Source organism: Monodelphis domestica, chromosome 2 (assembly GCF_027887165.1).
Source record: "Monodelphis domestica isolate mMonDom1 chromosome 2, mMonDom1.pri, whole genome shotgun sequence".
Classification (NCBI taxonomy): Eukaryota; Metazoa; Chordata; class Mammalia; order Didelphimorphia; family Didelphidae; genus Monodelphis; species Monodelphis domestica.
The window spans coordinates 181,872,430-181,897,047 of record NC_077228.1 but is presented as its reverse complement, the minus strand read 5'-3'; the positions used below and the strand labels follow the sequence as shown (position 1 = coordinate 181,897,047).

Sequence of the window (24,618 nt, the reverse complement as noted above, 5' to 3'; positions counted from 1 at the left end):
CCTGGCTAAGGTTGGGAAGCAAATAGGAGGGAAGGGAGGAGATGCCCAATAGAGGCTGAGGTAGGGACACAACCACAATGCCAAGTCAAAGGCTAGAAGCACAATCCAGACGAGGCATGCCAGAGATGCCGCAGGCAACTTCAGGCCAGGATTACCTCCTACATGAGAAAAGCAGGGACTATGTTCTTTGTATCCCCTGGCACATGAGAAGCACTTAATAAAAGCTCGTTGACCAATTCATTGATCCCCAGAGCTATTAAAGCATCTTATTCCAATTATATATAAATACAAAATACATGTATGATGTCTGGGTACATAGATAAATACACCCAATGAAATGTTTGTAAAAGTGCTTTACAAACCTTAGAGTACTATATAATTAAGAGTTATTATTATTATTGTCAACAAAACCACTGGTCTGGTGCCTTCATATGTGTGTATGTACATGATTTTTCATAGGACCTGTAATTACATGGTATTGTTTTTTAGTCATTTCTGACTCTGTGTGACCACATTTGGGATTTTCTTGGCACCGATACTGTAGTAGTTTGCCATTTCCTTCTCCAGCTCATTTTACAGGTGAGGAAACTGAGGTAAACAGGGTAAAGTGACTTGTACAGGGTCACACAGCTAGTAAGTGAGTGGATTTGAACTCAGGTCTTCCTGACTACAGGTCCAGTATTCTATTCACTGGACCACTTGGCTGTTCTCTACATGAATGTAGAAAGTTCAAAATAAGGAACATCCTCAGTGCAGATGGACACCTCTTCTATAGCTTCTAGTCTTTGGTCATTCGATCAGACATGGGTTTGAACCCAGGACTTCTTGATTCTGAGACCAGCTCTCTTCTCACTGGGTCACATTAACCTTCTACTTTAAATTTTCTCACTTTATATATATTTTGCATTCACTTCTCTCTGCACATGTTATTTCTCCCCAGTAGAATGGAAGCTTCTTCAGGTAAAGAAAGTTGCATTTTTCTTTGTATCCACAGTACCTAGTATGCAGTAAGTGCTTAATGATTGTTGAATGGAAAAGACGAACCATAAGAAGTTACCTGAAGCTGCAGCAGTAGCCTGCCATTGGTGAGAGAACACTGCTTAGAGGCTTCAGCTGATTTCTTCATCTTCAAGACCAAAGTGCTTGGGGGGAGAGGATCAGAGTCTAGCTTTCCAATCAGGACAAGACAGGATGCTTGCAGCCAACTCTACCTCTTTCCCTTTTCTCCCCAACACATACTGGGTCTCTTACTAGCAGCATTAGACCAATAAAGTCTAACAAAATGGTGCCTTCTATACCTTTCCTCCCACCAGATACCACCCATGTTGATGTTGAGCAAGTCACTTGATCTCCCTAAGCCTCAGTTTCCCGATCTGTAAAATTACAGGGTCAAAAAGATGGCCTTTGAGGCCTCCTTCAGTCCTACATAGATGACCCTATGATGGCTTGTAAAGATTTGAAGCTTTCAATAAAAAGCAGGATGTGAGAATATACATTCTGCTCATCCCTAAAAAAGGAAATTGAAACATGAACTCAGGGTAGGTTCCTGGGGCAGGCAACAAACAACAATGCCTCCCAATAAATCCCTCCTTCACTCTAAAGGGGGCACAGAACCATCCTTCTGACCTCCAGAGGGAAGGAAATCCACCTGAGCACAGGTAAACAAGCTCGCTGCATGCTGTCTGCAGAAATGAAAAGCAGCCTGTGGCCCCCACTGCCTGTGGTGCAGGTCATTCAGGGGGTGCCTGTCATCCCCCAACCTGGATAACCACCCCTGTTAGGATACCTTTCCCAAAGGGCCTAATTTTCCACTGGTGCAGACTGGAAAGCCCATTAGCCCTTTAATAGGCTCCCAAGACATGGAAGAGGATAGATGACAAACAGAAACACAATTGAGTCCAGTACTTGGCCTCAAGCAAGGAGGCAGCTGGGGCTCAGGGGGCTTCCATCCCTCAGAGACCCCAGAGCACACAGTGACTCCTTGTTACATATCACACACACTCTGATGGGGAGAACATAAAAGAGACCAGCTTTACCATATGGGGCCCTCGGAACCTCTTGGGAACACCAGTGTGAGCAAGAATGGCAGGTCAGTCACTAAGCCATGTGCAAATGAGGGGGAAGGAAGGTGGGGGGTTAACAGAGAAGGAACTGCACCAGCTGTCTCCAAAGGAACATTAATTAAAGGGGCCAAGCTTGAGCATTTGCCTAGCAATGCAAGTAAATATGCTCCAAAGAGCCTAGGCACTCACCCAGAGCCTTTTTTCCCCATTGCCCTGTGAACTGGAGTCAGGAAGCAACATGGCAAGAATAATATAAAATGTTAGCTAGCATTTACATAGCACTTTAAGGTTCACAGAATGCTTTACAGATATTTGACCTCACAACAATCCTGGGATGTGATATTATTATTCCCATTTTACAGATGAGGAAACAGAGGCAAACAGAAGCTAAATTACCTGCCCCAAGTCACCCAGCCAGTAAGTGTCTGGGACTGGATTCTGACTCCACCCCCCTCTATCCATGGAGTCACCTAGTAGCCTCTGGGTAGACCCAGGTCCAGCACTCTACCCTCTGCATCACCTAGCTGATTGGCTTTAAGTCTCCTGCCTGATCGATTTCCTACATTAGGAGGTGAAAAGGAACAAACAGTACAGGGAAGGAAGGTCCTATTTCAACAGTCTACTAAATCATTGCCAGATGACTTAGGTAAAAGTTTCCCAGTTCTAAATTTAACCCATGGCATAGAATCGACAGCTCTGAGTTTATATAAAGGTTCAGTCTTGAAGGCCTCTAAGGAATCATTCTTTGACTTATTTTCCCACTCGGGATATAACTTGGGAACATCAGAATTTTGGTGAGTTTTGCTCCAATCCAGAGTTTTCCTAGGTGAACATTTAATTCAATTTAAAAAATTTGTGAAGAACCTACTATGTGCAAGGCACCTGGATACAAACTCCAAAACTAAGCAGTCTTTGACCTTGAGGATCTTATATCCTTGGGAGTGGGGGAATGAATACAATGGGTAAATAGGCAATAACTAAGTATATCTGAATTAATTTTAAGAGAGAAAGCATGACGAAAACTTCTCAGGAAAGACAACTTCTAACTTAACATTTAAGCTCTATTTTGCATCAAGCCAGGGATTATACAAAGCAGACATTTTAGACAAGGGGGACCACTATCAGAATGCAATTCACGTTTAGGTCTCTCCAGAAAAGAGAAATGGACTTTCAACTCCCATGAAAGCACTCAGGCTAACAATACATCAAGTAAAGGGCAGACTATTTGACTGGGCAAAACTTAATCAGAAATGACTCACAACTGAGTCCATTAACAGCCAAAACAATTCTCCTTTCCTCTCTAGTGAGCTTCTACTTTCCAAGGAAGGAAATAACTCTTTAAGCACCTACTAGGTGCTGGCATGTGTTCTTGAAACCAGGGTATTGATTCAGAGGTCAGCTCTCTTCTCACTATGTTTTACGAATATTATCACATTTGATCCTTATAAGAATCCTGGGAGGCAGGTGCTATTATGTTTCCTGTTTTACAGTTGAGAAAATTGACAAAAACAGAAGTTAAATGACTTGCTCAGGGTCACCCAGCAAGTAAGTGTCTGAGGCTGGATTTGAAACCAGGGGTTCTTTTTTTTTTTTAACTCTTATTATCTGACTTAGAATCCACACTAAGTATCAGTTCCAAGGCAGAAGAGTGACAAGGGTTAGGCAAATGGGGTTGTATGACTTATGCAGGTTCACACATCTAGGAAGCATCTGAGGCCATATTTGAACGCAGGGCCTCCCAACTCTGGGTTTGGCACTCTATACATGTGTCAAATTTGATAAGCTTATCATCTATACTTTTATTTAAGTCACTGTCTAAAAGATTAAGTAGTATAGGGTCAAGCACAGATCCCTGAGGTACTCCACTAGAGACCAATGATATTGAACTGTTAACAATTTATCTTTAGGTCTAGCCTTCCAAATCCAAATGATTCTAATTTACCTGGTTACATTATCATCTAATCCATACCTCTATATTTTCTCCACCAGAAAAGCACTTTATCAAAAACTTTGTTGCAATCTAAGTAAACGAGCCCTCATTTCCTAAATAGATGTCACCAATCAAGTTCTTCTGAATGATGGAACTTATCCTCATCACCCCTTGACTCTGGCTTCAGGTTGGTCCAGGAATTCCTTTTTCCTCTTCCCTGAAGGAGCCTTGATCCAGAAATTACTCCTCTTTCTCAGGAAGTCCTCCATGGCCTTCTGAATCTTCTACCACCATTCCCCAGCTGCATGGCTCAAATTCCTAGAAGTTCTCAGCTTGGCCCAGCAACTCTGAGATGCTCTTCTACTGTTCCTTCTGTCTGCTGCCATCTCTAGGGCCATCTGGTTCCCTCATCTCCTGGGGCCACAGGGCACCGGATACATATGTCTCCCTGGAGGGCTTGCATGACTATAGAACCACAAAGACTTCCTCCAGAGAACTGGAATCTAAATGTCCCCAACTAGCTTCTCCCAGGCTGCCCTGGCTCTAGCTCTTTCTATGAGTTCATGTATGAATGTGCTCTTACAACAATGACTAGTATGGAAGTGTTTATGCATGACAATAAAAAGAAATTATTTTAAATTTTAAAAATTTAAAAAGAAAAGAAAAAAACCTGAGGAATCTACCTCAAGTGTATAACAGCAATGAATTGTCCTCAAAAGTGAGGTTACTGGCAGGATGTTGTAGTTATGTCAGAAGACTATGGTTCATATCTCTGTTTTGCTACTTCCTCCCTTTGGAGCGATTTAACCTCTCTGGGACAGCTAGAAAATGACCATTTGGACTCTGTGGTCTCTAAGACCCTTTTCAGCACTAAATACTCCTCATACAGGAAGACATTTTCAAAATCAGAACGAAGCCTCAGCCTTTAACCGTGTTAATCTTGATCAGGCTCCTTCTTGGCATACTCTCCATATTTTTCCACCCATAAAATGGGGACTAGTAATCGTACCTACCTCAGGGTGATTCTAAGAATCAGATAAATGACATAATGTAAGTAAAGCACTTTACAAACCTGAAAGTCCTACAAGGAGGCTATTATTATTATTACTGTGACTTGTATTACAGGGGTTGGAAGACAGTGAAATACATCATCCGGGGAGGTCCAGAATGTCCTCTGGAGATTCAGTTATTAAAAACCTACTGTATGCAAAAGCTCTGTGATAAGCACTGAGAATAGAAAGATGAAAACTGCACTATCCCTGTCCCCAAAGAGCTTATAGTTTCTTGGGAATGATATTCTTTGTTCACCAAAAAAGCATTACAGTTCAGGGAAGGAAATGATGGACCAAAGAGAGACAAAATGCTCTTAGAAAATCTAGGGAAAGAGTGAACTCTCTTACCTAGAGGGAATCCATGAAGGTTCACTGGAGTGAATGACACCTGAACTGAGCCCTAAAGGAAGAGAGGCAGAGAAAAAAGGGAGTGAATTCCACAAAATGAGATGGAGTAGGTGAGAGGGAGGACTGCCCAAAGCCAGCTACCAAGAAGCATTCAGGTATTTTTACCTGTCAGCAATAAGATTGGGGGGAGAAGGGAGGTAAATGAGAAATGATCCCTTGGTCTCCTTTAGTCTAATAATTTAGCACTCTCCTGTGGATGGCCCAGATTAATGGGGTATTTCAAAAACAAAAGCCCACACAGGGACACTCCACCCCCAAATCAGAACAGGCCACTTGCTCATTTATGGACAGGAGCTCAAGTTTGCTCTCACTGGAAGTTATGTGTTCTTGATGACTGCCAAGAGAAGACTTCAGCCATCCCTACTGGGTCAGATGGCATTTTCATCCAGAAACTGTCTAAACGCAAAAAAAAAAAAGTCCTTTATTGCCATTGCTTCCTTTCTCCCTGAACAAAGGGTTCTTGATTTGGAAAGATATGCTAGAAAAGGAGGAAATCTATTTCATCACTGACCTAGCACTTCATCTTGATAGAAAACAGTCTATCAGACTTTAACCAACTCCATCTGACACAGCAGGGGCTTAAATGAGGCACTTGGAGAAAAGTAAGCATGACTGGGGGAGAGGGAGGCTGACATTTGATTATAAGTGAATAACATGCAAGTTAGAAGTAAAAACAAAGTAGCAAAGTAGCACAGATTATTTTTATTCACCCACTCACCACCATATACTTTGTTTCAGGATCCTAGCAGTGCCCACAAGGAACAAATAAACAATAGAGTTGATTTAGGAAAGAGGGAATGAAATTGAACCTTAGGTTCTAGATCAGAGTTCCTGCATTTTCTTTTTTTTTTATGTCATGGGCCCTTTTGGTATTAGATGGGTAAAAGCTCTGCCCTTCAATCAAAGATTAAATGCATAAAAACCAAATGCACGGGATACAAAAGAGAACAATGCTATTGAAATACAGTTACTGAAAATTTTTTTAAACAAGTTCACAGACCCCAGGTTAATCAGCCTCACTCTAGACTGTACTGAGACCCCTTGTACCACAGAGGAAAGGAATGAATGAAGGGGGGGGGGAACAAAAGGGGGAAGAGAGAATAAAGGACAAAACTAACAAAACCAGGCAAGAAGTCGGAAGGTTGGAACACTGAGATTCCACCCTCCTGGGAATGAGCCCTGAGTCCCTGGGAAAGAGATGGAGATGAAAGGGAGGCGCAGCTGGGGGAAAACAGGCCATGAGAACAGAGCCCCGATTGTTCCCCAGGACAGGCTCCTCAATCCACCAGGAGAACCCAGCCGGCAGTGCTGCTTTTGTGTTTTAATGTAATTAAGGGCCCAGTGAGGGGCAAACTGTTTGGAATCCTTTAACTCCTTGTCATTAGGACTGAACATTACAGCCGAGAAGCTCCAAGCTTTAACTCGGGCCTGTGAAGGGGGTTTGGAAGCTGCTTATCCTACACCAAAATGTAGAGGGAGCCGGCAAGAAAGAACGCTGCCCTCCTCCTGGGGAGGCTGATGGGAAAAGAAAATGGCCCCTCTTCTCCCCAAGGAGGCATTTCCCTGATGCCCTGCCAGCTGCCCTGTGACCCTCTCTAACACTCCTGCTAACTGTGAAGGAGAAGGGTTGCTGAGGCAGCAGGGATTGGAGCAAGAGAGCCATCGTTAATGAGGGAGGGAAAAAATGCAGCTCCCTCATTCCTCCTCAGGCTCCCTTCCTCCCTCAGAGCCATCTAGGTTGGTGCTCCTAGGTTCGGTAGCACAGTGGAGTCCCTTACTTCCTCTCCCCTTGAGCCAAAAGCAACAAGGAAGCATGGAGAATTATAATTAACAAGTGCAACTCAGATTCCAGAGGGCCCCTGAATGTTCCCCCGCCGGCAGCCAGAGGCACTTCAGGGGGTCTGTTCTTAGCAATTCAAAAGGAATTAGCCTGATGAGCACCTGCAGTCCTTCTTCCTGCAGTATCCTTAGGAGGAGTCTAAAACCAGAGGGATGTCCAACCTCCTCTCACTGAGAGATAAGAAAATGGAAGCCAGAGGTAAAGGGCTAAGGCATCAGGGATGGTCACTGGAAGGGGGCACTGGGCTGGACAGCAGCGGAGGTGGGGAAAATCGGTGGTTCCTATTTTACCAGGCTCAAAGGGAGCAACAGCAGTCTGAGCTGTTGTCGCCATGCCAGTGCAGACATCAGCCCGACCTGGTTTTGCTTTTGAGAGGTGGACAGCCCTGTTCTCTGCCCAGGAAGATGATTCAGTATGGGTCAATATCTAAAGCCCTGGGCAAGGGTTTCTTGCTGCTATATAGTAAAGTAATATCTTAAAGGCTTTAAATACTGTCCAAGATTTCCAATCTAGTGCCATTCCCCACTCCTCCTTTGCTAGGGCAAAATACAGGAGGTAATTGGATTCTTTTTTTTTTTTTGTCAGGGACCCCTTTGTCAGTCGGAAGAAGTTTATGAATCCCTTCTCAGAATGATGATTTTTAAACACATAAAATAAAAACCATAGCACTACAAAGAAAACAATTCCATTAACATCTAATTATTAAAATATGTTTTTGAAACAAATTCTAGGATCCCAAGTTAAGAACACCTGTTCTAGTCTTTGATCTTCTCCTATACCCAAGGCCAACCCTTCTACTCATGCCCTTAACCCCCACCCCACTAACTTGCCCCTCCAATTGTAAACTGCCCTCCAAGGTTCCCCCTCCAATCATAAATTGATTTATGATTGTATGATTGATGGTAGGCAACAGAGTGAATATAGTGATGAATCCACTTGGAGTCAAGACTAACTAAATTCATATTCTCACTCTGACAGTCCCTATCTGTATGATCTTCATCTGTAAAATTGGAAATAATAATCATCTGTAAAATAGGGACCTTCTGTCCTCCTCAGCTTCCTCATCTATAAAATGAGGATCATAACAGCACCTACTCTACAGGTTGTTGTAAGGATCAAATGAGATAAGCATATCTCTTTGCAAACCTTAAAGTTCTATATAAATGCTAGCTATTCTCTTACAGAAATGTCCTGATGATCAGTTAGATGATATGTGTAAAGAGCTAAACTTTAAAGCTCTAGGTAAATCTTAGCAATTATTATTTAATCTCCATTTATCTGCTGGCTCTTTTCCTTCTGTGTATATACATGTCCAGATCTTGCACAACTTTAAATTTTTTTTCACTTGACCCTGCCATCCCCTCAAGCTATCATATCATATTTCTCCTTCCTTACTTTCAGAGCCACTCTTATGAGGGAAAAAAGTCTGTATTTGATGCCTCCACTGAGTTTCTGATCCCACTATCCAAATGAAAGCATACTCTTCAAGGTTATGAGCAATCTCTTCATTGCTAACCCCACTGGCCTAGTCTTAGGTCCTTCTGACTTCTCTATAGCATTTGGCACACATAATCATCCCCTTCCTTTTAGATTCTCTCTGTTCCCCAATGCTGCTCTCTCCTGATTTTCCTACCTGTCTGTTTATTACTTCTTAGTCTCTTTTTGCTAGATTGGCATCTATGTCTTGCCCTTATGTCTAAGTATATACGCCAAGAGCACTATGGTGGGGCTCCCTCAGTAACCTCATTGGCTCCCCAAAATTCAATTATCACCTCTAGGCAGACAATTCCCAAACCCAGATGATTACCCTTACCTCTCTCCTAATCTTCAGTCCTGCATTACAATTAGTTGCTAGACATTTCCACTTAGATATGCACAGTCATCTCAAATTCAGAGCATCCAAACAAAACTCATACATATTTTCCCTCAAACCCACCTCTCTTCTTAACTTTTCTATTTCTGTCAAGGGTTCCACCACCCCTTCTGTAACCCAGATTCCTAAATTCAATCATTATCCTCAACCTTTCATTATTAATTACCTCTCACATCCAATCAGTTGTCAATCTTGTTCACTTGATCCCCCACAAAATCTTTCACATCAGTCTATTCTTTCCATTCAATCTACACCACACTAGTCAATCCCTCATTAACTCTTGCTTCAATTTATTTTAATATCCTTTTTTAAAACCCTTACTTTCTGCTTAGTAACAACAGAAGGGTAAGGACAAGACAAACAGTGTTAAGTGACTGGCCCAGGGTCACACAGTTGTCTAAGGACAGATATGAACCCAGGACCTCCTGTCTCTAGACCTGGCTCTCAATCCACTGAGCCAACCCTTCAATAGCCTCTTAATAAATCTCCCTGCCTTAAGTCTCTCCCAATTTCCAAGCCACATAGATGCCAAAATGACAATCCTAAAGCATAATCATGTCACTCCCTTGTTCAAGAAATTTCAGTGACTTTCTAAAGCCAAAGATAAAATAATATTAATCTTTTAAAACCTCCTCAGTTTGTTCTTTAAACACCTTCATGATCTAGCTCCAGTCTAGATTTCCCAGGCAATCTGAGCAATGGCTCAGTTGTTCCCCAAAGCTGACAACTTACTCTCGTCCACAATAAAACATTCCATCTTCTGGCTCCAGACCTTGATGCCAGCTATTTCCCAGGCTTTGAACGAATCCCCTCTTTACCTCTGCCTTTCAGAAACCTTCAGAGCTCAGCTCAAAGGTCCCCATGTCCTCTCCCCCCTTTCCAAAGTTACTTTGGATAGATTTTCTGTAAGTCCATAGCTTATATAATTTTATTTATTGTGCATGTTGTTCCCTCTCCATCTACACACCCCTCCTCCCAGTAGAGTAAAAGCACCTCAAGAGCACAGACTACTTAAATTTTGTCTTTTTAACTCCAGCACCTGACACAGTGCCTGAATGCTGTAGGCACATAATGATGGCACAATAGAGTAGGTGCCTGATACATGCTTTTTAATGTTGAACAGACAAAATGCTGGACCTCTAATCTAGGTCCTGAGTTGCGATTCTGGCTCTACCAATGACTAGTTGTGACCTTAGCCATGTCACTTCTACTTTGAATGCTTTTTGCTTGTATTTGTGTCACTGTCAGTTAGCATAGTGATTGGCACATTGGCTTGTCTTCCCTTCCCTTCCTCTCCTTTTTCTCCTCTGTGGGATAAGAGGGTTAACTGTTCTCTAAAGTCCCTGCTCATTCTAACAGTCAATGGATTGAAGCCAACAAGTAGCTCAGTGGATAGAGAAAGTCCTGGAGACTGGAGGTCCCGGGTTCAAATCTGGCCTCAGACACTTCATAGCTGTACAACCCTTAGAAACTCACTTCACCCCCATTGCCTAGCCCTTACTGCTCTTCTGCCTTGGAACCAATATTTAGTATTGATTCTAAGAAAGAAGGTAAGGTAAGGCTTAAAAAAAAAAAGCAATCAGTGGATCTACATATACTAGAAGGCACAACTAACATCAAAATACTAAACATAATGGAGGAAATAATAGTTGCTGTCCCAGGCCTATTTAAATGGACTTTTGGGGTCAATGTAGATCCAATAACTGGGGTCTTCCCTAGAATATATCTGCCATCATCAGTTTCAAAAGCTAATGGTAATGAAGATAAAGGATAAGAATATTCGAATTATGTTCTCTACCATTCTCCTCTCAAGCTCCAACCCACCCCAAAACCAAATGTTCAAAATTGGCCTCAAATCCTTCCTACCTGTGTGACCTTGGGCAAGTCATTAGACCTCAATTGCCTAGCCCTTGCCACTCTTCTGTATTAAAATTGATACTAAAGCAAAAGGTAAAGGTTTAAAAACAATCACAACAGCCATATAATAACCTCTCAAAACAAACCAAGAAAAGAAAGACCTTTGAAATTCTCTTGGGCTTTATAATTGATCATCATGATAGCTGACATTTATATAATGCTTTAAGAGGTGCGAAGTTCTCCTTATCAGCCCCTGACAACAACTTCTGGAGGTCAAACTATCCCTATTTTACAGAGAAGGAACTAGAAACTGAAGGAGATTAAGTGACTTATCCAGGATCATACATCCAGTAAGAATTTAAGCTAGGATTCAAACACAGGTCCTCTTGAATCCAAGGTTCTCTTTCTGGCAGAAGGGGGTGAGGAATTAAAAAAGATAAAGCTAAGGACAGTTTCAGCTTCTTTAGGGCTGGGCTGTGAGGCAAGACAAAGATGTACCTGAAAGGTTCTGGTCCCCAATAATAAACTAAGGCCTCCAGAAGTAACTTTTCAAAGAGGCAGCTGTGAATTCAGCCAGTCCTTTGGGTCCCACAGTCCTGGCAAAGCTCCAGAAAAGGAAAACATTTCATAATGGTTTGCAGACATCCAAAGGGAAGAGAAAGGGTGCTGTGCCCATTGGACATGACTGGTTAGAGAACTCACTTGAACTTTCCAGGCCCCAACATCTGGTGGGCAAGGAGTGGCCTTTCCAGACACGACTCCTTTATATCCACAATACTCTAGCATTTGTAGAGCATTTTTTTTAAACCCTTACCTTCCTTCTTGGAGTCAATACTGTGTATTGGCTCCAAGGCAGAAGAGTGGTAAGGGCTAGGCAATGGGGGTCAAGTGACTTGCCCAGGGTCACACAGCTGGGAAGTGTCTGAGGCCAGATTTGAACCTAGGACCTCCCGTCTCTAGGGCTAGCTCTCAATCCACTGAGCTACCCAGCTGCCCCCTTGTAGAGCATTTTTGAAAAACATTTTTCCCAAAAGGTCTCAGAAGGGAAAGTATTCTACAAAACCCTAGAATCCGAGGTGCAAAGGATGCAACGGTTGAGTCATTCTTGAGGTGAAGATTCCACAGTGTCCAGCAGGTCACTGCTTCTCTTGTCTGGACAATCAGAAGGTTCTTCTTTGTTTCTAAGCTTGGAGAGGGCACTGACCTGTGAAAGGAACTAAGGCTCTGGAGTCAAATAATCTGAGCTTGAATACAACCTCTGATACTTATTGCCTGTGTTGTGTGATCTTGAGCAAGTTTCTTAATCTTTTGGGGTCTCAGTTCCCTCACTTGTAAAATAAGGAGGTTGGACTCATTGGTCTCTGAGATCTCTTCCATTCTGGATCAATGATCCCATGATCTCCCTCTGATAAATAAGTTAGGACCCTGTCCCTCCCATTAATTAGAGGGACACCTTAGACAAGATCCTTTTTCTTCTTCCTATTATATAAAGGGAGTTTAATGTATGAGAGATGGAGAAGGGGGCAGCTAGTTGATTCAGTGAATAGAGCTCCAGGTCTGGAGATGGGAGGTCCTGGATTCAAATTTGGCCTCAAACAATTCCTAGGTGTGTGACCATGGACAAGTCACCTTACCCCAATTGTAGAGCCCTTATCATTCTTCTTTCTTGGAACCAATACTCAGTATCAATTCTAAGACAGAAGGTAGGGGGTTTGTTCTGGATTGTTTTTTAAATAGTATAACATAGCTGGGAAGCTGTTAATCCAAGCAAGGCAAAGGGCTACCTAGTTCTCCTTTCCTGCTTGTCTCTGGAGCCAGAAGATAAATGGGAAAGTCAGTTCATTAGCAGTGTTTTTCACATATTCATAGATGTTGGGAGATTTAGCTGGGAGAGACAAATGAGGAGTAAACCCAAGGGAGAAGTAGAATTGATTAAGTTAGGTGGTGACTCTTGCCACTGGCCCCCTGCTTCAATAATTCAACAGACACTAAGTGACTTGGGAGAGCAAAGGCACTGTGTCGGGCACTGAGGATACAAAGAGCCAGGACACAAGCCCTGCTCTTAATCAATCATCCTATAAGCATGTAATAAGAGCCTACAATGGGGGCAGCTAGGTGGCTCAGTGGATTGACAGCCAGACCTGGAGTCAGGAGGTCCTGTGTTCAAATCTAACCCTGGGCAAGTCATTTAACCCCAGTTGCCTAGCCCTTCCTCTTAGTCTTGGATCAGGTACTCAGTATCAATTCTAAGACAGAAGGCAGGTTTTGTTTTTTTTTAAGAGCCTGCTATGTGCCTGGCACTGTGCTAGATGTCAGAGATATGAAGACAAAAGGAAACAGTCCTTGCCTTCTAGCATACAAGAGAAATAATGGACTGGAATTTATGAGATCTAGGTATGAGTTTCGGCCCTGACATTTATTAGCTGTGTAACTTTGGGTATGTTGCTAAACGTCTCTGGTCCTCAGTTGTTTCATTTTTAAAATGTGAATAATATCTGTATTACCTACCTCATAGGGCAGGCATGAAGTAAGTTCTTTGTAAATCTTAAAGCACTCTAGAATTAAAAGAAGTCATGATGTTTGGGGGTCAGGAGAGCAGGAAGAACACAAATATAGAATTCAGTGCTTGTAAGTCAGTCAACAAACATTTATTAAGTGCCCACAACATACCAGGCCCAGATGCTAGGGAGGCTGAGAAAGGAAAAACTGAAAAACTGAACAGTCTCTGTTCTTAAGGGGGAGACAACGTGTATATAACTATGTACAAAGTAGATTGTATATATAAATTTATTTATATATATAAATTGGAGGCATACTCAGGAGAAAGGCACTTTAAGAATAATATTATTGTTGTTGACTTAATCATTTCAGTCAAGTCCAACTCTTTGTGACCCCATTTAGGATTTTCTTTTTTTTTTTAAACCCTTACCTTCCATCTTGGAGTCAATACTGTGTATTGGCTCCAAGGCAGAAGAGTGGTAAGGGCTGGGCAATGGGGGTCAAGTGACTTGCCCAGGGTCACACAGCTGGGAAGTGTCTGAGGTCAGATTTGAACCTAGGACCTCCCATCTCTAGGCTTAACTCTCAATCCACTGTGCTACCCAGCTGCCCCCTCATTTAGGATTTTCTTGACAAAGACATTGGAGTAGTTTACCATTTCCTTCTCCAGTTCATTTTACAGATGAGGAAAATGAGGCAGAGTGAAGTGATTTGCCCAGGAAGACTATACACTTTAGTAACATGTAAGCTGTCTTAAATATTGATAGCACTTAATAATTGCTCATTCAATGTGGAATGAGAGGGAGATAAAGAAATAGGAGACCTGAGAAAGAACATTTTCATCATGGGAGATGGGGTGGGTGGGAGTTACAGGCAGAGAAAGATTTCAACAGATGTCGAGAGGAGTCTATTCTAGGACAGGGATGGGTTGGGGAGGGAGAGAATAGAAGAAGGATTTGGGAGAAAGGGTACAAAGATGGGGTAGGATAAGAGGCGGCCTAGGAAAAGATGTCCTATCTTCTCTAGATGGCCCAATCAGGGACCTAGATCAGAAAGACAAGTCAGCAACTTGGAGATTTTCCCCAGAATTCCAAAGCTACTCCTGATCCCCAGGAAGAAACCAAGTCATACTCTGACTTCCCAAGCCTGCTTCATATATACCATTCCTTGTATTTGTGCCACTCTTTCCTACTTCCCTGTTTTTTTAAACCTTTATCTTCTTTCTTAGAATCAATACTATATATTGGTTCCAACGCAGAAAAGCAGTAAGGGATAGGCAATAAGCATTAAATGACTTGTTCAGGGTCACACAACTAAAAAGTGTCTGAGGTCAAATTTGAACCTGAGGCGTCCTGCCTTCAGGCCTGACATTCTATCTTTTGAATCCCCTAGTTGCCCCCTAGCTCTCTTTACCAATTCATGTCCCGCCCCCCTTGCCCCTAAACTACTCAAAATGAATTGAATGGTGGTGCCCCAGTAAAATATAAAATCCTCAAAGGCAAAAGCTTTGATTTTTCTATCTATATCCTCAGCATAGTAACCTGCACACAGTAAGCACTTAATAAATGTTTACTAAAGTCTTCCCTATCCAGTTACTCCAGCTTTCTTTCAACCTTTAGGTACTGAAGTTCCTTATAGCCTAGATCGATGATGGTGAACCTTTTAGAGATAGAGTGCCGGGCCCCACCCCAACCCCACCCCCCAGACTGAGTGCCATGTTGCCCTCCCCACTGAGTGCCAGGTATACCTACCCTCCACCCTTTACCCCACATAGAGGACAAAGAAAGCACTCCAATTGAGTTGCTAAGCAGAGGAGCAGGTGAAATGAGGAATGTTCTTAGTGGAGAGAGGGAGGGGAGTAGCCCAAGCACTCTGCTCCCTTCCAGTTCTGCTGCCTGTGAGCCACCTACCTTACTCCCTGTATGCTCCCATTAGCTTCTGGGAAGAGAGGCTGGGATGTGAAAAAATATCCTCAGGCATGGAGGAGAGGGGGAGGGGAGCAGCTCCACCCAAGTCCCTCTGCCTTGGGGGGGGGGGGAAGGGTGGGAGGGGGAGATCGGCCACATGCCTAAAAGAGTGATCTTCATGCCATCTTTAGCACCCATGCCATAGGTTTGCCATCCCTGGCCTAGAGTTATTAGGACATAGAGAAATGTCTTAGGGGGCTTTTGCATAGACTTTTCATATGGGGGGGGGTGTATATACTTGTTCTGTTCCCTTCTCCCCTCCTTCAGTCAGACATTAGCAGAAAGTCTTGAAAGGTAGGGAGGGGCAGCTTTTCTTTCTTTGGTATCTTCCCTCTCCCCATGGTGCCTGATTACTGTACTCTGTGGCACAGTGGACATACAATTAATATTTCATAACTAACAAAACAAAAAAAAAGTGAACGTTAATGAAGTTCCTTGCTCTCACAGAATACAGCCAGAATATGCTATGGCATCACTTTCAAGAGGTTTGGGGCCAGACAAAAAGTCTTTTCACAAAAAACTGAGCAACTTAAGTCAGAGAAGAATTTCTATCACTCCTGTTTTCAATTAGGAAGGCCCAGGGATATACCAGCCACCTGATTTTTGATGCCAGTATTCTAACTCTGAATGGATCCTCATGCTTTCACACCCTCCTTGAAGTGTGAGGAAACTTTCCAATGGGTGGCCAGGGACCTAGCCTATTTATATATATACTTATTTGGGCCTCACACCTCCTGGCTCCCAGAGGGATAAGACAGGAAAGGGGATGGTGTCATCATCTGTGGAACCTCCAGTCTAATCAAATGCCTACTAGTTCCCTCTGCTTTATAATCACAAGAAATCTGCCCCTTTCCATACTCTTTGCCTAGGATCCTTTCCCAACCCCTGGGATGCCAAGGAGCATCTGGCAATCTGGTAAAGAGGCCTGGCCAACATTAACAGATGTGAGTTGGGGCTACCTAACTCTTTTTCCCTCCTTTCCATACCTAAGACTGCAATGAGCTTTCCTGTGGACAAGAGTCCTACCTCGGTTGATTTCTCAGTTTTCAATAAAAATGGGTTAAAAAAAAAAGATTTAAACAGTGGGTCAATGGCTCATTATTCTCCTCCTAGCTTCTCTTAAATTTATGAATACCCTCCAAGAAGTGACCATCTTAGGGATAAGGTGCAAATATCCATTTCCAACCCTCTCTTGAAAGGATAGGGACTGAGACAGGATCTGGACCATCAGGAATGATGCCTCTTCTCTACATCAAGAGGTGAAAGAGAACAAGCCATAATATTGGAACTCAATGGGAAACTGTTGCTCAGGAAGAAATGAGATAAAGACTAGACCTATGATTTATTTCACTGATTTAGGGAACTACCAGTGAAGACTTCTTTAAGGCAAGTGGGAACTAGGGATTGGACCTATGATTTCACTGGTGTAGAGAAACATCAGGTGAGGAAACTAGCTACCACTGCAGATTGGCCCCTTTCCAATAAAGTATCATCTTATAGAGTTATGTGTCTGTAGAACACTGGGAGGTTTGTGATTCACCCAGGGTCACAAAGCCAATAATATTGTTAGAGGTGGGGCTTGAATTAAAATCTTCCTGGCTTCAAGGCTAACTCTCTAGAGGTTCCCCAAATTTCTCTTTACAAAATGTACCTTTAGTGTCCTTGTAATTTTTCCAACAGTGCCCCTAGGCCAAAAGAAATACCTAAAAATTTCCTTTATTAAATACTTATATTGACATTTAAAACTATCCCAGAACATCCAGTGAGTTCAGTGGGAGCCATGGCACACTGTGGGAACTTACACCAAACTTCCTCAAAGAAATGTTAAGCATGTAGACATCAGAGAAAGATGGGAAGCCATGTTTAAATTGATCCAGAATAAAGTTAAACCAGGAAAATAGGAATATAAAATGATTGATGAAAAGAATACAGCCATACTGTCTCCCATATTTTTATAATGGTACTAGCTCCAGACCAGAATTGAGGAACAGAGAACAACCAAAGTACAGGGCCTAAGATACAAGAAAATGGAAATATTCTCCTTACTAACAGATTGTCGTTATAGTGGTAATGCTGGACATATTAAAAGGAAGATTTTGTCCTCTTCCGTAATCTCAAATCTGATGCAGATTTATCTTTTAAACTGAGACAATTTATTTCCTATTCATGACCAATTGAAGAAGTAAAGCCCCACTCCAAAGATCATCACAGACAGTCTCAGTCTCAGATAAGGCACTGTTTCTCTCTAGGTTTCACTCTTAAAATTGTTCAGAAGCCAGGGTTTTCCAGACTGAGACTTGTCAAGTAGCTTAAGTCTTTGGGGGGGGGGGGGAAGAGAAGTGGGGAAAGCTATTTCCTTCCCCTCCTCCTTCCTGCCCTACCCTCCTCCAGATAAAAAACAAACTCTGTTGCTTGGAGATGAGACATTCCTGATCCTTAAGCCTCTTCTGGCCCTTAGCTGAAGCTGGGCTGAGGGAATTACCCCCAAACTGAGTATTCTGGCCGGTCCTAGCTTCAAGGCCCCTTCCTAATTCTCCTCCTCCCCCTAGCAATCCACCCAAATCCAGATTTGAAAAGGCCCCACAGGCTTGAACTGAAAAGTCCTCACAGGGAGACAAGGCAGGCTTTGAGAGCAAAGTATTTACCCCCAGAGAAGGGAAAGGAAAGGATTGCCATGACAACAAGCTTTTTTCCTTCTCTCCCCCCAACCCCTCCCAGACCAAGCTTGGTTCTGGCAGGCCTGGGCCAGGTCAGTTATAAAAAAGGTCCCAATGTTTTCTAGCCCCTAAACTAGGAGATGTTAACCTTTTTTGTGTTTCATGGGCTCCCTTTGACAGTCTGGTAAAACCTAAGGACCTCTTCTCAGAAGGGATGTTTTTAAATGCAAAAAATAAAACACAGGATTGCAAAAGGAATAATTATATGGAAGGAAAAAATGGTAACAATTTCCCCTGAGTTCAAAGGCCCCTGAAATCTACTTTAGGCCCTGTGGTAGTTCAGGTACCCAAGGCCTCTGTACCACCCAAAGAGAAGTCGTCCCCCCTTTCGGCACCCCCAAGCCCTGGAAGCCAGGGTGGGGCAGGGAGCTTTCTAACATCCTGTGGCTAGAATGCTAGCCAGTGTGCAGGGCCTGAAGCAGATTAGTACTAATTCCCCCAAGTGCAGGTCAAGCTGTCTCTCAGCTTGTGAAGTTCTGAACTATACCAAGGCTGCTGGGAGGTAAAGGTCTCTGAGCAGGTCCCAGAGGTGGGGCAGGATCAGGAGAAGGGTCTCCGAAACAAACATGCCATGGCTTCCCCTGTTAGAAGGGTGATAGGAGGGACTCTCCCGAGGAAGCAGCCCTGCCCCCCTTTACCCAAATTTCCAGTCCCCCTGCTCTCCACCCCCCTCTCCAGCAGGGCAGTAGCACAACCTGAGCAGAACACAGTTCCAGCTGTTAATGGGATTTATTTATTTATGTAATTCATTATGGGAGAGTCCAGCGGTGAGTCATCAAGCCAGGAGGGAGGGAGAGCATTTTTCATCTGACCTGCCATTCACACCACCTCTGTCTTAATCTCTCAGCCCGGCCAGATGAATCTGGGGAGACAGCGGTTAAACTGCGGCCATGAATTCTACCCCAACAACCCAAAGCAGAGATGGGAGGAGAGGAGGACGGCAGCCTAATGTTTCTCCCCCTCCCCTTTCTGAAGGGAGCTCATCTCTGCAAAGAGCTTCCTCTCTCCCTCCCCAGCCCTTCTACATGCCTGGGGAGGATTCCTTGCCAAGGCACACTTTAGGGGAAATGTTCAGACACAGACTCAAAGGCCTGCCTAACTACGTGTTCCTCCCTCGCTCTGTTCCCCCAGAGAACTGATAACGAGCACATTCTCTAAATAATTCAGTCCGCAAATTGCTCTGTGGTCAGAGGGGGCTTATTTATTTATTTTTCATCCGCCCATCTTCTCTCCCAGTTTCTTCAGCAGGAAGCACTTTCATTATCCTAAGCCTGGAGGGCTGATATAGAACCTAGAGTTGTCACTGCCTTCAAAGAAGCTGCCTGGTACCCTTCGCACGGGATTCTGGGGTGAATGAAATCTCTCACATTCTGGGAGGCCAAGCCTGATTATTCTTCTTACTGATCTGGCCAGTAAGACCATTAGCCCTTGGCTTTATGTTATATATGGGGGCTGGGGGTGGGGACAGAGAGGATGCTTCCCTTCACTTTGGCGGAAAGGAAGAAGAAGAGTGTCCTGGAGGTTGGGGGACAGCAGCCTAGCCAATTGATGCCAAATCTGATTACATGTATGTGGGTGTGTTTGTGTCACACGGATACATGGGCTCTCTCTTCCAAAAGTTTTAGTACAGTTTTAATCGTTTCCATTTTATTAAGTCTTTTGGGAAGCCATATACACATCACACACACACACACACACACACACACACGTCACACCTTCAGGTAGGGTTGTCTACCTGATAGCATAAACCCCCTAAAATCTTAGAGATTCCCAGCCCTCAGGCTACACCCATGCCCTTTGTGTCTTAAAGCCTCGAGGTTAAATTCACCTGAATGTCACCTGTACATACATGCATGTCAGGGGATTAGGGTAGCCACACTGTGATTTGTCCCTAATCCCTTCTACACACACACACACACACACACACACACACACACACACACACACACACACACACTCATCCTGAAGCTATGGCTCTGGATGGGTCCCTAAAACCCACATACACAAACTTTCATATAAGAATATATTTGGGTCAAAAAGGACCTTTAAAGCAAATATTGATTCTCAATCCCTTTTTGACAGATGATCAAGGGATCATAGAATCGCAGATTTAGAGCTCAAAGAGCTCCATATTCTGCTGTGTCCTGAGTCCCCTCAATGAGATTGAAGAGGAAACAGAAGGAGATGAAGCCCAAACCTGTTCTATATCACATACAGAACCTGAGCTAAAACTCACATCTTCTAACTCCCAGGGATTTCTGTAATCTTAATACAATATTTCCTTCATATATGCCCACTTGGGGCACTAAAAACATATACACATACATACACATACCTCACACAGTTTTCTAACATACATAAGCAATAATGAGGCAGCCTAAATGTCATAACTGAACCTTGTCTGTAACAGTCCCAGTCAGTGCCCATAGTTGGCCTTGTCCCCTTCTTCCCTGGCCACTGTCCTATGGCATGCCAAGGCACAAATCCTTTGATTCTACCAAGATTTCCTTGGTATCATCCATATCATTTTCTCACCTCTCTAAGATGCTCAGGATGTCATTTCCTAAAAATTCCTAATTTAATTACCTTGCTGGAGGCAGATTTCTCAAATCCCAAACACCAAATGAAGCCAGGGACTGGATTGAGGCATTTACAACAGGAAAAAAAAAAATATATATATATATAAAAGAAAGGGGGATTCTCCCCTCCCCTTATACACACACATACATGGCACCCCAGGAGTAAAGATGATGTAATTTAACCAGAATTCTCCTTTAGTTCTTCCTTCCAACTGAATCTCAGAAGAAAACCAAAATACTCTCCTCTGGAGACCCAAGTCCATTTAACTCAGAGTTAAATTGGCAATGGAAGTTCCTTAGCTCTCTGTAATGTAAGGGCTCTCACAGGTTACATTGTTGCCCACAGGCGCTCGCGCTCGCGCTCTCTCTCTCTCTCTCTCTCTCTCTCTCTCTCTCTCTCTCTCTCTCTCTCTCTCTCTCTCTCTTTCTCTCTCTCTCTCTCTCTCTCACACACACACACACACACACACACACACACACATTTTGTAAAAACAGTAGCAAAAGAAACTAGCAACTCCAGACTGGACACAGAGAGCACTTGGCAAAGTTAAAACATGGGGAAGGAAAGATAAGGAGATTCTAGCAACTCAGTGTATCCTGGTATCAGGACAAGTGAGCCCTTACTTTGGCAGTGACCTCCAGCCACAGGAAAGTGTTTCCCTTGGCAGAGAACAAGGGGGAGAAAGCCTTCTTCAAGCAGCCTCTGAGAAAAGAAGAGTACAGAGCATCACCCTACTAGCAAGTCAAGATGGCAAAAAACCAACCAAACAAACTGAAGCAGCAGCCAAAAAAAGAGATCATAGATACTGAACTGAAGGGATCTCAAAACACCATCTGACCCAACCTCCTCTTATCGATGAGGAGACTGAGATCAGGGAAGTCAAGGAGTGACATAGCTCAACTGTTCACCACCTCAAACAGAACTTCCCTTTCTCTGCAATAGATGGCCTGTCACTTGGTCTATCCCTGCATGAAAATTCTCAAACCCCTAACTCTCTTCTGCCCTTCTAACTCCCACTGCCAACTCCTACCATGATGGATGCTCATACACCAAAGGAAAAAAAAAAGGGCAATCTCCCACACACTTCAAAAGTTCAATAAGGGGGGAGCTAGGCAACACAATGGATAGAGTCAGGCCTAGAATCCAGAGGACCTGAATTCAAATCTAACCTCAAACACTTCCTAGCTATGTGACCCTGGGCAAGTCTCTTAACTCTATTTGCCAACCAATTACACTTCTGCTTTAAAGTTGTTAGTGAATTTGAAAGTAAGGTGATGGTTGTTTGTTTGTTTTAAAGTTGAATGGATACAAGACATAATAGTGGAATTTAATTGAATCTTATTTTTCAGTAAGAAATTACATTTGTGATTCCATTCATGTAGGGAACTCTGAGGTTAAGAAACTCCCTTTATCAATCAACACAGATCAGTAACTGTATTATAATTTATAGTCTTAGAGCAGGGGCCCTTAACCTGGAATCTATGAACTTCAAAAAAAAGTATTTTGATAACTGTATTGCAATATAAGTGGTTTTCTTTGTAATTCTCTATATTGTATATGTGTATTTTTATAATAAAAGTATTATTCAAGGAAGGAGTCTATAGGCTTTGCCAGATATTAGCAAAGGGGTCCAGGACACACTAAAAGGTTAAGAATCTCTGTTGCCTAGAGAGTTGTCTAGAGCCCTAAGAGGGTGACTTGCTGGTATGAGTCATTGTGGGATCTGAACTCATGTCTTAATGGCTTTAAGGTCAGTTCTCTGTTCCACTACACCCCAAAATCAACTGAATTCAAGAAGTACTTGGTGATCCTCATTCATCAGAGGAAGGAGGCAGGCAATGGGACAGTGAGAAAAGCTGTGGGTTCTAGTGTCAGAAACCCAGGTTCAAATCCTATCTCTGACACTCTAAAATTACTGTATATACTGCCTCTAGGAAATGATGAATATGTGCAAGTAAGGGAAATACAGGAAGACTTGTGTGAACTGATAAAGAATAAAGGGAATGATACAGACCCCAGGAAAAAATATATACAATTTCAATTATGTAAAGGAAAAGGAAATAAAACCGAATAATTATAATAAACAGACTTGGTCCTCTAGAACAGATAATTAAACAAATCTTCCTCTCAGCAGAGTACAAAGATAAAAGACTGCCAATATTGTCAGATTTTGTCATAGTGTTGGGTTCCCTACCCCCAACTGTTTCTCCTTTGTTTAATAAGAGAATTCAGTTGGAAGGAAAGTAGTACTATATTCACAAATGATTTGAGGTAAAACCAAAGGCATCAATAAAATAAATTTTTAATTAACTGGGAGGAGGTAGATGTCCCCAAGGCTTCTCCAAACAGGAAGGGCTTGGGAGGGGTGGAATATATAGGGAAGCAGCATAGCATCAGAGAAAAAGTACCAAGTTTGAAGTTGGAGAAAATGGGTCCAAATCTTGGACAAGACACTTAGCCTTTGTGGACCTCAATTAATTCTTGAGTAAAACAAGGGCACAGGACTAAATGGTTTCTAAGGTCCCTTCTAACTTTAAGCCCTATGGCTATGATGGCAATTGTGTAAAGGTGGCGAGTAAAGGGAAACTAAAGAGAAATAAATGCAAATGTTGTGGAGTCTATGTGCAGTGAGGTCAAAGAGAGAGCTTAGAGAGATAGTGACCATAGGAATCCCCATCATTTGACCAATGGGGTCCAAATCAAAAAAGGACCACTGAACCATACATAAGGATTCCTAGGGACTGCACTTTGACTTAGTTTTAAATGTAATATCTGTCTTTTTGTATTTTTATTTATTTTGTTTAATATTTCCCAATGACATCTTGATCTGGTTTGGGTCGTCATGAGTCTAATACTTCTGATCTACACCACTTTTTATGGGAACGGTCTAATATATCTGGATCATATTCAGAGGGGATCCACAGAAAGTTTCTCTAAGGTACTGGTTCCCAACCTCATATAAAGATCAAGAAAGTCTCCAAGACAAAGAATTCCTCAACTTCTCAGATAAATATGTCATGGAATAGGGAGGCACACCCATAGCAACCATAGATCTAGACTTGGAGAGAACCTCCGAGTCAATCTAGGTCACCTCCCTCCTTGTATCGATAAGGGAAATGAGACTCAAGTAGGTTAAGTTACTTGTCCCATATCCCAGGTGATAAGTGAACGACTTGAGATTTGAATCCATTTCCTCTGACTTGAGTCAGCAGTATTTGCACAGTATCACAGTGCCTCCCTCTTGGAAATGACAAATGAGGATCATGGGATAATGGATTTGGTCAAAAGGTCAATCCCTCTCACTTCACAGATAAAGATTACTGAGGCCCTGAAAGAATAACTTTTCTAAAGGTTGTAGGTGTCAGAGGCAGGATTTGAACCCATGTCTCTGGCCCTAGATACCATTGTTCTTTCCACTGTCCCACATGTTCTCATGAATGAAAGTCACAAAGCACTTCCTCCTTTCAGTGGACTTGTTGACTTGTTGACCAGACCACTGCCAAGAGCATTAAAGCAATAGCCAAGCCATCTTTACTTCCCTCCTGGGCACTTTTGGGGAAAGTAAGTTAAGAACATAAAAAGAGAGTGCATGTATTGTGAGAAAGGAAAGGCTGTGCCAAGCATCCCAGGACCAGCTAAAACCAACAGGTAAATGGTTTTAGTGGCATTTGGTTTGGCTACCTGCTTGGAGTTGATGATGATGATGATGATGATGATGATGATGATGATGATGATCTGGTCATGGCAATCAACCAGTGCTCCTTTCAAAGTGTTACTGGTGGGCCAGCTATATGGCTCAGGGATAGAAAGCCAAGCCAGGAGACAGGATAGC

The 24,618-nt window shown here is 42.9% G+C and overlaps 1 protein-coding gene across 8 annotated transcripts in view; it reads right to left on the bottom strand.

Annotated features, from left to right (window-relative positions):
- The window catches only part of CUEDC1 (CUE domain containing 1), a 133,570-nt gene that overhangs the window by 89,846 nt on the left and 19,106 nt on the right, over positions 1-24,618 (bottom strand). For 4 of the 8 annotated variants that reach the window (XM_056816513.1, XM_056816509.1, XM_056816507.1 and 1 more), the window contains one exon: positions 5,394-5,445. The exons of the other annotated variants lie outside the window; for them this stretch is intronic. The gene's annotated coding sequence lies outside the window, so the exon portion shown is untranslated. The remainder of the gene's footprint in view (positions 1-5,393; positions 5,446-24,618) is intronic. 8 annotated transcript variants of the gene reach the window in all.